The sequence below is a fragment of the Podarcis gaigeae genome (genome assembly GCF_964106915.1).
Source record: "Podarcis gaigeae genome assembly, chromosome: 8".
Taxonomy (NCBI): Eukaryota; Metazoa; Chordata; class Lepidosauria; order Squamata; family Lacertidae; genus Podarcis; species Podarcis gaigeae.
Window position 1 is genome coordinate 90,194,338 of NC_139684.1, and position 15,447 is coordinate 90,209,784.

A 15,447-nucleotide genomic window follows, 5' to 3' on the forward strand; every position below is an offset into this window, starting at 1 on the left:
CTTATCCACTTAGAAGGGGTATGTTTAGCCTGGAAAAGAGGAGACTAAGAGGAGATATGAGAGCCCCCTTCAAATATCTCAAGGACTGTCCCATGGAAGATGGAGAAAACTGGCTTTCTCCTGCCCTGGAGGGCTTGACTTGCACCAATGGCTTCAAGTTCCAAGAAAGCAGATTCTGACTAAATGTGAGGAAGAACTTTCTGATGGTAAGAGCTGTGGAATTTTGACAGTGGAAATTATCTCCCTCAGAAGATGGTGGACTTCCCTTCCTTGGAGGTTCCTAAGCAGAGGTTGGATGGCCACCGGTCAGGGTGGTGTTGGTTGAGATACCTGCATTGTAGGGGGTTGGACTAGATGACCCCTGGGTCCCTCCAAAAGGATTCTGTGATTCCTTCATTGGAGGGTTGGACTAGATGATTCTATTATTGTTTTATGAGACCCGAGAAAAAGAAAGAAAACCAAGATGAAGGGGATTCCCCCAAACACAACCCAGCAGTCATATTAGTATTCCAGAAACATCCACGGCAGGACATAAATTCACCCACAAACTGGACAGCCCTGTCCGAGAAAGGCAGGTGGCAGCTGAGTCAGAGCTGGCCCAGCCATTAGGCAGGGTGCAGCCCCTGTATCAGATGACAGAAGCCCCCCTGTGGCGTTCCCAAAGCAAAGGAAGGATTGGACTCTGATTAATAGAATACACATGAGGCTTGACAAGCAAGACTCTGGGAGGAGGTGGCAATAATAATAATGCCTCTCCACCCCTCGGCCCAGGTCGTTTTATTCACGAAAGAACTTTTGACACAGTGTTCGTAAGAACCAATCAGATTTCCTCTGAGCATTTCAAAAACCCCACATGGGGACAAAGTTAAACTACAAAAAAACAAAAACCTAATTTAAGCATGCATACTTCTGGGGTAATTAAAACAGAGCTAAAAAGGAAGAATGCATTCATTAACAAGCAATAAACACTAGAGGAAGGATGGCAAGGAGATAGGGATCTTTATCACCTTCATGTGAAACTATTTCCAGGTCCTAAGTTTAACAAAACCAAGGAAGAGTACACCTAAAGAAACTGCCTTCTGTTTTTATGGCCTGGGATGCCTGGTGCAGCAACCGGCAACTGACCTATGTCCTAGAATGCTTATATGTGTTTGTCAGACAGAGAGAAATGGGCAGTAGAGGAAAAATGCAATAGATGTAGAGGCTTGTGGGACTTGATCAGAAATTATTGTCAGTGAATCAATCCCAGTCAACGCCATGCTTTCATCACGGACACAATGGCTTGATGCATATTTTATAATTCCTCATAGTAATCCCATCTGATCACTACACCCCCCAGGCAGCATACCCGCGGGTGCCCTGTCTGCCAAACCACTGCTGACATTGGCACTGATTCTGGGCAAATCACATCCATTTGGGGCAAGTTCTCACTCGAAATCAGCACAGTCTTGCTGGTGAAGGAGATGGTGGCGTTTCTCCACCAGGAGAGGGTGCGGCAGGGCGCACGGTGGCAGCAGAAAAGGCAGTGTTGGCAGGAGCAGGGAAGGCGGCATTTCCTGTTTTGCCTCAAGTGGAAAACAGTACAGTGCATAGATGGGCTTGGGGGGGGGGAGGGAGAGAGTCCTTTTTCACACAGTGAAACTCCTGTGAAACTCCTTGCCACAGGAAGCAGCAATGGCCATCAACTTGGATGGCTATAAAAAGAGGATTAGACTGACTCCTGGAGGGGAACAGGGCTATTGAGGGCTGTGTTCTGCCTCTGAAGCTGGAAGGAGTTGTGTTTCTGAATCCCAGCTGCTGGAAACTGGCGAAGGGAAGAGGACACTTTGTGCTCTAGTCTTGCTTGCAGGTTTCCCATTGGGGCACCTGAAAACCCAGAGCAGGATCCGGCCTCTGTGGCACAGGGCAGCTTTGCCGCCTGCTGAACTGAGCAACCAGCACAAAGCACAATTAGGAGACCGGAGGGAGCTCACTGGAAACACTTAATCCCTCATTGATGGAGGTGGGAGTTGGTGCAACTGCCCATTTATGAGGAACCCATTTATGCAAGGCAGCAATATTCAGAATTCTGAATCAGGAAAGGGACCGTTTAGACTCCTGCAATTTGCTTAGTTTGGGAGAAATAACTATCCCAGGCTGGGAGGTGAAAGGAGCCCCCCTGCGGAGAATCTGTGGGGAAGCTTTCAGGCTGGAACAGCCTAGATGGGGCCCAGTAGAACTTCCCTGCTCACTCCTCTCCCACTGCCTCCCAGCTTGACTTTGTGGAATGAATGAATGAATGAATGAATGAATGAATGAATGAAATCTTTATTGCTAAAAGCTGTAAGCCATCAGAATTGGTCACAATGCGTAAAATACAAATAATTAATTGAAATAAAACTTAAGCAGTTTGGTGTTCCCTGCACAGCCTCAGACCTCTGAAGGCCAGTCCCTGGCGGGGGGCAGCAGTGAGGAAAGAGGCTGCCTCTTGCCCTCTGGTCCTGCTTGTGGGTCCATTTGGACGTGGGTCCATTTGGGCCTGATCCAGGGGCTGCTCTGGGGCTCCTCTTAGCTTCTCCACACAACAGTTGGCACCCGTCTGCCTCAAGTGACAATGGAGTGCCCCTCTGGGGGTGAAGTCAAGCTGCTGCGTTAGCAGAACCAAAGTGACCTCCCTGGGGTGGAAGCCTGGGCAGAGTGTCTGGAAGTCCTGGGCTGCCCAGGCGACTCTGATGGGATCCAAAGGAAAGCAGAGCAAACTGTTTGGTACCAGCTTGGCTGCAGGAGTTGCCAGAAGGAGGCATGGAAGGCGCCATCCAACCATCTTAGGGACTCCAGATTTGTGTAGCCTTTTCCTCTCCTGCAAAGCAGCGGAAGTTTACAGTCAGAGTTTTCCTTCTCCTGGATGAGTTCCCTTCCCAGGTGGAAAAGCCCCACCAGTCGCTCACTTCCCTCTCCTGCATGTGATTAAACCACCTACTTGATGTGGGATGTGAAACACAAGAGCAGTCAAGTACAACATTCCTAGAGTGAACATGTTCACACATGGGGAGGGATGTTTGTCCAGCCAGTAGGTCAACTTCCTGTTTCCTTCTGGGCTGGGCCAGACTTCCTCTGCATGTGACTAGAGGTAGGCGTGGCCTCACCTGTGCAGGTAACGACAAAAGCACAGGGCAGGGCAGCCATCTCTCTCTCTGTGACTACATGCATTGAAGAAGCAACATCTGCTTAGCCAAAGATGCCCTCTTGGCCTCCAGCCCAGAGAGGACAAAGGGACTGTCTCCTTATGAGATAGTTTCCAGGTGTATGTTACTTTTCTAAGCTAAGTCTGCCTTCTGGGATCTGATTGTGAACAGAATGATGTGTGAGTAAACTCTGTTTATACTTTTATAGAAGACTGTGTCGTGTCTTATCTTTTATGAGGGAATAAGGGGGAAATACCAGAACAGTTATTACAGAGGCTTTAGCGATCCTGAGCAAATGCATCTGCTGCAAGTTTAAAAGGGGGAATGTTACTCTGCTAAATTGTGAACTTGTTTACACAAGTTGGAAAGGCTATAATCAAACAATATATCCTCTCCTGCATCCCTGAACATTCCCACACTTGACTGTTGGACCCACCCAGATTGAGGGCAGAGGGGCAGAGTCACCCATCCAGCCCTGCTGCTCCCCTTTTTGGAGTGAGGAGGAGGCTGCACAGGCCCCCTGGCCGGTGGGCCAGCTACACTATTCTGGGGGTCCGGAGGGCAGCGCTTAGGTTGCCCCATGCCAACCATTGTCATTTCCTTGGGAGAGCCCAGCCCAACAAGGTGGGCAGACCCGAGAAGACTTCAGGAGGCTGGGCTTTGAAACCAGAGTGAAACTCTCAGGTGTATTTGGGAAGCAGAAGCCAGCCAGGCATTTGGCCTTGTCATGTTCTCTCCCCAGTGAGAAGCAGAGTGAAGGAGCGCATTAGAAGCACCATCTTCAGATGCTCCTGCGTGCGCCGTGAGAGCACGAGAAACCCAAAGGAGCAGACCAAGGTCACCGTGCCCAAGGATCTCATTGCTAAGTGTGCAGCTGGAGCCGCAGTCTCTTGTTAGAGAAGATGGATGTGTGACACGAAGACCACCTTCAAACATCCAATGAGCTTTTCACGTGGAAGAAGGTGGAGCCTATTTTCTGTTGCTCCAGAGGGTAAGGCCCGAACGTGTGGATTCAGATGACAAGGAAGGAGATTCAGACAACATTCGGAAGAGCTTTCAGGTGGTTAAGAACTCAGTGGCCTTCCATCAGCTTCAGCTTCAGCTGGTGGCCCAGCTATGCCCCTGTCTGGACAGGGATAGCCTAACTACTGTTGTCTATGCTCTGGTTCGATTACTGCAATGTGTTCTACGTAGGGCTGCCTCTGAAGACGGTTCAGAAACTTCAGCTGGTGCAGAATTCAGTGTCTAGGCTGCTCACCGGAGCAAGACGGCCTGAGCATATTATATAGATCCTGATCCAACTGCACTGGCTACCGATTAGTTTCCTGGCCCAATTCAGAGTGCTGGTTTTGACCGCTAAAGCCTTAAAGCAACTCAGGACTGCAATACCTCCAGGACTGGCTCTTTCCATATGAACCTCCCTGGACCCTGAGATCATATTCCGGGGCCCTTCTTCGTATGCCCCCTCCTCAAGAGGTGTGGAGGGTGGCAACACAAGAACGGGGCCTTCTGTGCAGTGGCTCCCTATCTGTGGAATGCTCTCCCCAGGGAAGTTCGCCTGGCGCCTTCATTATGCACCTTTAGGAGCCAGGCAAAAACATCCCTTTATAACCAGGCCTTCAGGCCTTTGGCTGACCTGACCAACATCCCATACCCTTTTAAAATGTGGCTCTTTTGGGGTGTGTGTATTATTGGGTTATTGCTTTTATTTTTATTTTATATACTGTGATCCTTTTATGTGAACTGCCCTGAGACCTCCAGGTATATAAATTCAATCAATCAATCAATCAATCAATAAATACGAACAAGAAGAACAACTTCTCAGCAGTGGTATAGACTCCCTTGGAACGTGGTGGACTCTCCTTCCTTGGAGGGTTTTAAGCAGAGGTTGTGTTCTTTGGCTGTAATTCCTGCATTGCAGGGGGCTGGACTAGATGACCCCCAAGGGTCCCTTTCCAACTCTACAATTCTGTGATTCTATGATATGCACCTGCTCCCTTGTGAGATGTCTTTGGGGGAAGAGAAGGCTGAGGAGTAAAGCTTACACTAGTCCACAGTGGAGCCCCTAAGACGGCTGGGGGGTGTCAGGGAACTGGGGGCTGAGAAGGGGGAAATGATGGGGAAACACAGAGATAAACCTCGGGTCATAAGTAGTTGCACCTCATCAGAGGGGGAGGATGACAAAGGGTTGTCAGGAAGCAATGAATCAGGGAGGGGGGAGTAATTTCCGGGGCTTAGCTCTTCACGTAAAAGAGGAAGGAAAAGGGGAGGGCTCCGGAAGTGGTTATGCTGGAGAAAACGAAAGGAACAGCCAGTCTCTGCAACTGATCCCGAATGAGCTGGACGTGCTCTGAGAGCTCTGTGTGTAAATAGGAAAATGGAACTAATAAATCCTGTAAAACTGGCCGGAGTCCTGGACTCTTATCTCTTCAAGCACCCACCAATCATCCCTGACAGGGGGCATTTTGTCTGCTTCCTTACGGCAACTCCTGCTGCCCAGCTGGAGCCAAGCATTCTGCTCTGCTTTCCTTTGGACCCCACCAGAGGGGCAACCCAGGGCCTCCATACGCACTGCTCAGGTTCGCGCTCTGTGGAGATCACTTTGGTGCTGCAAATGCACCAAAAAAGCAAGGAAGGCAGGGGCTGCGATTCTCCAGCAATTTGACTTCACCCTCGGAGGCACACTCCATTGTCTCTTGAGACAGATGAAAGCCAACACCAGCAGCATGATGCTATGAGTGTCGGCATGCAGAGGGCCGGAAGGCCAGCTGATAAGCCCCAGCTGTGCTGTCTCCATCCATTGTCCCGTGCTCCAACGTAAATATTAGCAGAGTGTACTGAACACACAGAATAGGCGTGAGGCTTGTGAAGTCACACTATAACTACAGATTTATTCATCATAAATCAGGACAAAGAAACATGTCGTCTCTCTCTTGTGTCATCTCAGAGAGAACGGGTAAAGCAAAAGCTATACACAAACGGAAGTTCCCAGCATACTGTGCTGGAATGTAAACAGACATGTGACACTCAACAATCCCATGCCTGTTCCTTAAGGTGGAATGGAAATGTCAACATGGAGCAAGCCGGTGGTTACGCAGCAGAAAACGCCAGCTAGCTGAATTTACAACATCTGACATAAAGGATGGTCTTCCCAGACCCAGACCTGTGGGAATGCAAAGCAACTTGCAGAAATTGGCATCCAGTTCAAAGGCCGGGGGGGGGGGGGATCAGATGGAAAGAGGAAGCAGTCCCACCAGAGAGAGAAGACTGGCCAACCAAGTTCATGGACTAGGCTGAAATGGCGAAACTAACCGGAAAGCTCAGAAATCAAGACGACAAGAAATTTAAAAAAGAATGCGAAATATTTATCATGTATTTGCAAAAGTCTTGTAAACAGGTTAATACGTTGGCAGGATTTGAAGAACACTTGTAACTTTAGAAATAGTATTGGGAATTTGAGGTAGAGAAAATAATTTGGAATGGAAATGATATGCAGTTGAAAAGGAAATTTAAGGAAGTGGGGGGGGAGGGAAGTCACAGGGTTGGGAGAATCCCATTTTATGGATGTGATACTGCGTGTGTGTGTGTGTGTGTGTGTGTGTGGTTTGTGGTGGTTGTTTGTTTTTTAATGTTGTTATTTTTGTTGAAAATTTAATGAAAATATTATTAGAAAAAGCAAAAGAAACCAGTGCCTTCTGGGCCCCCCACAGGAAAACCCCCACAAGCGCCACCCCTCCCCACAGTGTCGCCCAGGGCCATCTTTAGCATATCTCCCACCGGGGTGCAAAGATCTGCCCAGCGCCCCCACATTTAGTTTTGGTGGGGTGGGCGGACTCGAAGGTTTTTGTGGAGGGAAGCCAAAGTTGTTGACCTTTTTGAGGGTAGGAAAATCTGCTCACCTGTAACAACTACGCAGCGGAAATAACAGCTTTTGTTTCCTGACTCATCGGGAATATTTGATGCTTTGGAGTAACAGCAACAGAGGGGGGGACAACTTTTGTTCCATTGATTTTCACTGCCAGCAATTGAGAGGGACCGGTATACAGCAGGTATACATTTGGCGCCCCCCGGAATTCGGCGCTGGGGTGTCCCGCACCCCTTGCACCCCCCGGCAAAGACGGCCCTCATGCTGCCTTCCCCATAGCTCAGGTGAGCGCCTGTGTGCTCTGCTCAAGTAGACCTGTTTCCTATTACAAGCCCTGCAAATTGGATAAGACGGTGATGTCGACTCATCCGGCAGACGCACAGAATTGTCCAGGTCACCTGAAGCGCATCCCCGCTTCTTGCCCTGCCTCCTGGACGGATACAAAAATGCCTTCGAGTTCACCCGCCGGAAGAGAATGAATTTTTTTTCCTTTTCGATTTTCTGAATCATAAAATGTGTTAATAGCTTAATTGAAACCCGCAACATAAAACGGAATCGAGCTGCGAGAGAGCGGAGAACTGCGAGATGCCGAACAGCAATCTAATTACTCGCTGGCAAACGAGGCAGGTGTGCTGCGGTGGATTGAATCACAGGAGCTTAAAATGCAAATTAACTCCAAAACAAAACACAGCCCTGGGTGGGTGGGGGGCTTCATCTTGGGTGCGGTGACCTTTTTGGGGGGCGGGGGAGTGCTTTGCATTCGCGGCGGAGCTTTGCTGACGCACGCGCAGGCTCAAATCTCCCTTCACGGCAATTTCCCCTTAATTTGGGGAACAGGGAAGTTGCGCCTTATCATCAAACCTAATTCAGCAACAGTCCTTGAGGGAGTGAGTGCCGGAGGCAACTTCTGCCGCATGCCCAGGATGTGTGTGGGGAGAGCGAGGGGGTCCTTTAGCCCCATATCCTGACATTTCCGGTGGCCCCCGGAGGCCCCCAGAAGAGCCCAGCTTGGCCCCTGACCACAGAGGCAGGGAGTTGCAGCACTTACCTTCAAGCAATCTCCAAGTTCACTGCCCGGCCGGCTCCAGCCTCCCGGACCGCCTGTCATCAGGAGCTCAGGCGCACAGGATGCCCTTGGAGCGACAGATCCGCCATTCGCCCGTCAGTCCAGCCCCCCTGGGGGGGCTCACAGGCTGCCATCCCTCCTGAAAGAAAAGAAGGGAAGAGGAGGCTGCGTCAGAAAGAACTTTGTCTGAGAGGACAAAGGCGCCCACTCATTTTCTTGTTGCATCTATAGCACACTTTTATATTCAAGGAGCTTCAGGTGGCATTTATCATTCACCTCCTCCCCATTTAACCTCCACAACAACCCTGTTGAAGTTGAGGGACATGAGGCAGGAGTTGAGAATGCAGGTGAGCTGCACACAGGTGGGCTGAATGCAAGCTGCCGGCCAGCTCTGTGGAGGCTCCTTTTATTGACACAATATGCACACCCAGGCAGATACATTTTGGGCTGTGACCTTTACAGTCCCGAGATCATGGGGTGGTACAAAGTTATTTTGGCACCTGTTTCCACCGCATCATTTCCCCCTTGCACAGTGTATGATGAAGGAGATAAAAGGTCTCAGAGACAAAGGTTACAGACAGGACACCGCAGACTACTGAGACCGCAAAAGGTTAGACAGAGGGCACGATGTTCATACAGCTGTGGCTTTATCTGTGAGGGGGAGTGTGCCCCACACCCCAAGGTCATGCGCGGGCGGGGAGTGTGCTCTTCACCCAGCGATCATCCCTACACCCTGTGAGGTAGGTTAGGCTGAGAGAGGCAGTGACTTGCCGCCCAGTGAGGTTCATGGCCAAGTTGGGGGAAATTTGAACCCTGTTCTCCCAGGTCCTGGACAGACACTCTAACCACTGCAGCACACTTTTCCCAACAGAAACAACTCCTGGGGTGGGGAGGGCCGGGTTCTCGTTGCTCAGCCTCCTCCAATGGTGCTGAAAGGCCCCCACTCTGCAAGAGGACCCTTCTCCCAGAAGGAGCACCTGCCAGGAGACCTCAGGCTCCCAGCAAACCCCCCTTCCCCAAGGAGCAGGGGGAGAGGGGCAAGCCCTGTGTCTCCCCAACCCACCCCCAGTGGCCCCCGTCTGCCAGGAGGTCTCCTCAAAGGGCACAATCCTGGCAGCAGCTTCATCTGAAACAGGTCCCAGAAAGGACAGGGGCTCCTGCTCAGCCACCCTGGGGCCCCCAGTCCCCCCCAGGTCCACCTGCTCCTCATCTGTGGCAGCCCAGCTGCTGGCCCAGGTGAGTGCGCCACTGAAGGCCACGCCTGCCACCAGATCTTTCCTCTCCACGGCTAATTTCTAGGGTCTCGGCTGGAGGCCAGTTAAGAGCATCAACCTGACAAAGCAGACGGGGAACATCCAACCGCCATGGCAACCGCAGCTGCAGAGTCACAATTCAGCAGCGTTGGCATCAGGCTGCAGCTCCTGGCGAAAGCAGGCGCGCCGCATGCAGAATGGCCCTGGATCAGTAGGAGGCACTGGCGTACGGGGGGAGCCCACCGCCCTGGCGGCACGATCCTGGTGGGGTGCCATCGTGGCTGCCCCTGCGCACTGGGCACCACGCCCCCAGGATGTCAATCAGCCAAATTGACAGACATAATAAGACAAAGACCAAAAAGTGAAATAAAGAAAGAATGGGAGTGCCTAAATGAATACCTTAAAAGCCAAGGTTCGAGGACAGAAATCTGGCTGAGTCTGGAATAACCTTGTGAATTGAGAGGATAAGAAAGAGGGATTTATATCTAGATGCTAGGATAGAGATGATCAGGAAGACAGGAAGATACAATGAGAGGTAAAGGAGTTGCTGTGGGATTGGTGGAAGTCAATGTTTGTTTTTGTTTTTAGTGCTTATATTATTAACTTGTAAGATATGGATTTGTTTTTTGAATGTTGGTTTTTGTGTTTTGTTTCTTGTTATTTTTCGATATCTTTCGTGTTGTTGTTGTGTGGAATATAAAATTTATATATTAAAAAAACAAAAAACCCCCAACAAAATAGAACCTTCCAAAGGGGGGGGGGGAGGATGTGTGCCACGCCCCTGTGAGTGGCACGCCACACCCCCGGGACACACGCCTGAAGCTCCACCACTGGTAGGAGGGCCTGTAATGCCCACCGCCTGGAGCCCTGGAGAGCCATAGCTCAGTGGCTGCCTTGCAAGCAGAAGCTCCAGGTTCAAATCCCGCTGGCCTCTCCAGGTATGTCTGGGAGTCTGAAACCCTGCAGGGCCACTGTAGTCAGCACTGGGCTGGATACTTCTTCATGCAGTGCATAGTGAGACTCGCTCTGCCCATTTAAAAAAAAACCCTCTTTCAAATCCCTCCAGGTTGGTGGCCATTCCTGTCTCATGTAGGCTCAGCTGGCTGGGCCAAGGCTTTGGCTCTCTTTAAGGCAGCTCCCCACATGCCTAGATGCAGCAGAGGTTGTGGGGTGTGGTATGGACAAGGGGGGGCAGTACCCAGCCAACACATCAGAAGCGCTGGCCTCTTGAGTTTGGATGCTGCACTGTAAGGACTCGACAACAGCCACTTGACAAAGGCTCCCAGCATTCCATGCACGGAGATACCACTGATTTCTATACATCTTTCTCCATTCGACAGCCTATACTGGGCTCCCAGTGCCACCGTAAGACAAGGAAACTCCATTTTCTGAAACATAGAAATTCACCAAAAATAGATGGTTTTGTTTCATTCCAAAAGGTAATAAAATTGTGGTCCCAGGATGTAAGGGGAGGGGGCCTGACTCATGGCCTGAATGGAATGGGAATCCATAATCCTCAAGGTGTATCCTCAGGTCCTCAGCATCTGCCCCCCCCCCACTGCCAAACCAGGTGTTAACAGCCCAGACAGAGGAAGCAGACTAGGGGTTGTCAGAGGGAAATTAGACTCAGGAAGAGCAAATGAAGGTGCGAAGGTATGGTAAAAGTAAAGGTAAAGGTAAAGGGACCCCTGACCGTTAGGTCCAGTCACGGATGACTCTGGGGTTGTGGCGCTCATCTCGCTCTATAGGCTGAGGGAGCCGGCGTTTGTCCGCAGACAGTTTTTCCGGGTCATGTGGCCAGCATGACTATGCCACTTCTGGCAAACCAGAGCAGCATGCAGAAACACCGTTTACCTTCCCGCCGGAGCGGTGCCTATACTTGCACTTCATGCTTTTGAACTGCTAGGTTGGCAGGAGCAAGGACAGAGCAATGGGAGCTCACCACGTCACGGGGATTTGAACCACCGACCTTCTGATCGGCAAGCCCAAGAGGCTCAGCAGTTTAGACCACAGCGCCACCCGCATCCCTTACAAAGGGATGTGCAAATAGTTTGTTGACTTGTGCGAAGTGAGTACTTGAACTGTCCAGTTCTCACATTTCTGCCTGACACCACACCTTTTCTGTGACATACCTATGATGTTCTCATGATATCGTGTGAAATGTACCATGTGAACTCGTGGGAACTCTTAAGAAGCCATGTGCCCTCTGTTCTGGGCTGCTTCTTCCTTGTTTTGGCTGGGGAATTGGAACCTCGTTGCAGCAATAAATGTTCCGGCTTCCTAGCTGCTCTTGTGCTTCACTTTGCCTGGCTGTGGTCTCTTCCTTGAACCTGACCAGATTCAGAACCTGCAGGGCTGGGCCCTGGCGAAGTTGGGAAACGGCTTAAGTATCACACCCCAAGTTTTGCCCACATCAGTGGGGTGGAGACAATGCTTCTTCATGCTCCTTTTTGCCCAGGTTCCTGAGCAAAGGCTGGCAGGTGGGAGATGGTGGAGCCAGCTGGTGCTCAGAGGGGCTCGGCGTGATTTTATGTTGGCTCAGGGGACCAATGCAAACATGCAGCTAAAATTATCTGGGCACCGTGGAGGGAATGGTGGAATTACAGGAATAATCTACTGCTGCCCTTCACACACTGTGTGGCCTGAGCATTTTGAGCACAGCTTTTCATCAGCAAATGCCTACAGAGATGAGTTTTCTACCCAATCTATGGCTTCCCTCGGTGAGGATGCTCTGCAGTCGAAACACGCAAGACGTTGAGGACTCTTGAGACAACTTATTTTCACAAACCCCAGTCCTGCTCGGCTCCTATTTCGCTGTGTCCTTGGTTGTGATGGGACGCTTGAATGAGGTGGACAGAGTGGGGGACAGGAGGGGGGGAGAGTAATCAGATTTCAGACAAATTGCCAACAAGGATAACTTTCCCCAATAGTTGTATTCCACAGCACAAAAGGCTTAACCTGCTGGATTTCTGCAGGTCGCATGTTAAAGATACAGGAGCACCTGATTTTCTCTACCTCTGTGGACCCCCCACTCCCCCAAGAAAATGGTTTGGCCCAGTTCACCCTCCTGGCTTTGTGGAAGAGCCATTCCAGTCCCATGTGGGGATGTGGCAGTGACTTCCAGGCTCCAAAGAGGTGGCTCTTCCACAACGGCCAGCTCTTTCCCTGGGTCTGTGCTGGTCCAGGCTTTGCCCCACCTGGCCTGGGGTGGGGGGCCTGACAGACTCCAGCTACAAAAGCTGGGACTGCTGAACAGACTCTTGGGCGGGGGGGGGTTGTTTAGGGGGCTTTGCTGCTGTTACTGGTGTCCATTTTTTGCATCTTTATTTTTAGAGATCATGATTCACATGGCAATTTTTCAATTCAATTGCACTTTTTGATGTGTCTCATTTATTGCTTAGGACCAGTGCTTTTTTCTTTAAAAAATGTTTAGGGATACTCTCATTTTGACTCAAGACAATCACCATTTCATAGTTCAAATCGGGGGAAATAAATATAGTAAGTGGACAAAAGTACAAAGATTCACAAAATGCTTGTCGTCGTTGTCCCTGGAAAAAAAGCACTGTGATTGTGTATTTTTTTATGTTGTAAGCCATCTTGATCAGGGTTTGAATTAAGGAAAGGAAATAAAGGGGTGGGGAATATGGATGTATAACTCCTCTCAGTCTCCTCTTTTCCAGGCTAAACACCACCAGTTCCCTCAACCGTTCCTCATCAGGCTTGCTTTCCAGACCATTGGTCATCTTTGTCAGCCTCCTCTGCACAAATTCCAGCTTGTCCACATCCTTTGTATATTATGGCACCCAGAAATGGACATAGGACTCCAGGTGGGCTCTGGCCGAAGCAGAATAGAGCCCTGCGCTTGTGCTGCATCAGGCAGATGTCCAGACCAGCTGGCTTTCTGGAAGACCGGCTTGCAGAAGGATCTTTTGCTGGGTCAGCTCTGATGTTCCGGTGTCTGTTCTGCAAGCTCCCCTTTTTTTTTGCAAAATGTTGCAGAGAGTCCCACTTCCCACCCTTTAGCGCATCAGGGAAGCTGCCAGGCTTTCATTGTGGTTTCCTGCATTTAGCACTCTTGCTTTTCAACTGAATTGCTTTTCACCTGCTCTTGGCTTTATTATGAGATACGGATATTCTGGCAACCTTGTAAGCCCCTTTGGGTTTATGTGCAGTGGAATTCCCCCAACCCATGCTTTGCTTTTCCACAGGTGGCAGAAAGGGACAGCCCCCCCCCCGCCTGCAGCCCACCCACTTGGGGGCTGGCCGGCTGAGTTTTCCAACCCCAGCCACATACACTTGGAGGCCAGGACCTCCCCTTCGCTGCCCGTCTGCTCAGGAATGGAGCCCAGGATGCCCCTTCTTCCCTCGTCTGCCTTGCCTGCGTCTGAACTGGAAGCCGCCGCACCAAGTGAGCTCAGCAGGAGCGAAGAGGGGAGAGAAGAAGCAGGATTTGGCTTTCAAGGGCGGCGCGGAGCCTGACAAACTCGGCTCGCTGTTTCCCCCATCCCTGCCTTTTATGTTGCTGAAGTGCAACACGGCGCTCCTAATCCCTAGACAATGCTGAGCTCTGAAAGCCACACCAAACAACAACCGCACAAGCGTGGGGGGGACGGGACTCCCAGGATAGGAACAGAAAGCCAGAGGCTCTTCTGACAGCTGCACACAAAGGCCTTGATGGCACTCCTGCCAGGACGCTGCCGAAATGACGAGAGGGCTTTGAAGCGTCCACAAATAATGCAGCAGCAGCAGTGATTTGCATGCTCAAAGAAGGGGCTTTGCGCAGCTGGGGGCTCTGCCCAGACCCAGAGCAGCAGAAGCAAGGCAAGGAGGTGGGGGGGGGGGCTGCTCTTGCGCAAGAGCTCTGCCAGCCCAGGTTCAGCTTGGGGGTTCCCCAAAAGAGGCAGCTGGTGGGCTGCTGTGAGAACAGGCTGCTGGGCAAGAAGGGTCATGGGTCGGATCCAGCTGCTCTTCTTAGTGTTACAGAAATGACACGGGGGGGGGCATCCTTAAAGTTGTTACAATGTTACCAATATTTTGCCTGACTGTATCCTTTCGACTTGACAGCTCAGGGAAGATACCTAGCTTTATAAATTCATAGAAAATCCACACTTTAACCGACTCTCCTCATTCCAACGCCATTTTGGTCCTTAAAGAAAGGTGAATTTGGGCTCCACCTCCATCCATGAACCAAGAAGCAGGAAGTCACTGTAGGCAGCAGGAACAGACCCAGGGAGTGACCAAGGGGGCAACACTAGACAGTTGAGCAAGTCAGGTGTTCTGAAAGCCCATCTTCAGACCAGTCCTGAGGGCAAGGAGATGTCAAGAGTTTCATTGTCCTTTCAGTGATGGGGACTTAAGAGGTGTTGCGAAAGGGGTCTGAGAACGTGACCTCATGTTGAACTGGTAACCCGTGTATAAAGGTAAAGGTAAAGGGATCCCTGACGGTTAAGGCCAGTTGCAGATGACTCGGGGGTTGCGGCGCTCATCTCGCTTTACAGGCTGAGGGAGCTGTCATTTGTCTGCAGACAATTTCTCCGGGTCATGTGGCCAGCATGACTAAGCAGCTTTTGGCGAACCAGAGCAGCGCACGGAAATGCCGTTTACCTTCCTGCCGGTAAAAAGGTAAAGGTAAAGGTACCCTTGCCCGTACGGGCCAGTCTTGACAGACTCTGGGGTTGTGCGCCCATCTCACTTAAGAGGCCAGGGGCCAGCGCTGTCCGGAGACACTTCCGGGTCACGTGGCCAGCGTGACATCGCTGCTCTGGCAAGCCAGAGCCGCACACGGAAACGCCGTTTACCTTCCCGCTGGTAAGCGGTCCCTATTTATCTACTTGCACCCGGAGGTGCTTTCGAACTGCTAGGTTGGCAGGCGCTGGGACCGAGCAGCGGGAGCGCACCCCGCCACAGGGATTCGAACCGCCGACCTTTCGATCGGCAAGTCCTAGGCGCTGAGGCTTTAACCCACAGCACCACCTGCGTCCCAGCGCCACCTGTGTCCCTTCCTGCCGGAGCGGTACCTATTTATCTACTTGCACTGGTGTGGTTTCAAACTGCTAGGTTGGTAGGAGCAGGGATCGAGCAACGGGAACTCACTCTGTC

General features: G+C 51.0%; 1 protein-coding gene across 1 annotated transcript in view; it reads right to left on the reverse strand.

Moving 5' to 3' along the window:
• LOC310851456 (leucine-rich repeat and fibronectin type III domain-containing protein 1-like protein) overlaps positions 1-15,447 on the reverse strand; it is a 69,822-nt gene that overhangs the window by 20,441 nt on the left and 33,934 nt on the right. Inside the window, exon 2 of the mRNA XM_083753899.1 lies at positions 8,078-8,234. The gene's annotated coding sequence lies outside the window, so the exon portion shown is untranslated. The remainder of the gene's footprint in view (positions 1-8,077; positions 8,235-15,447) is intronic.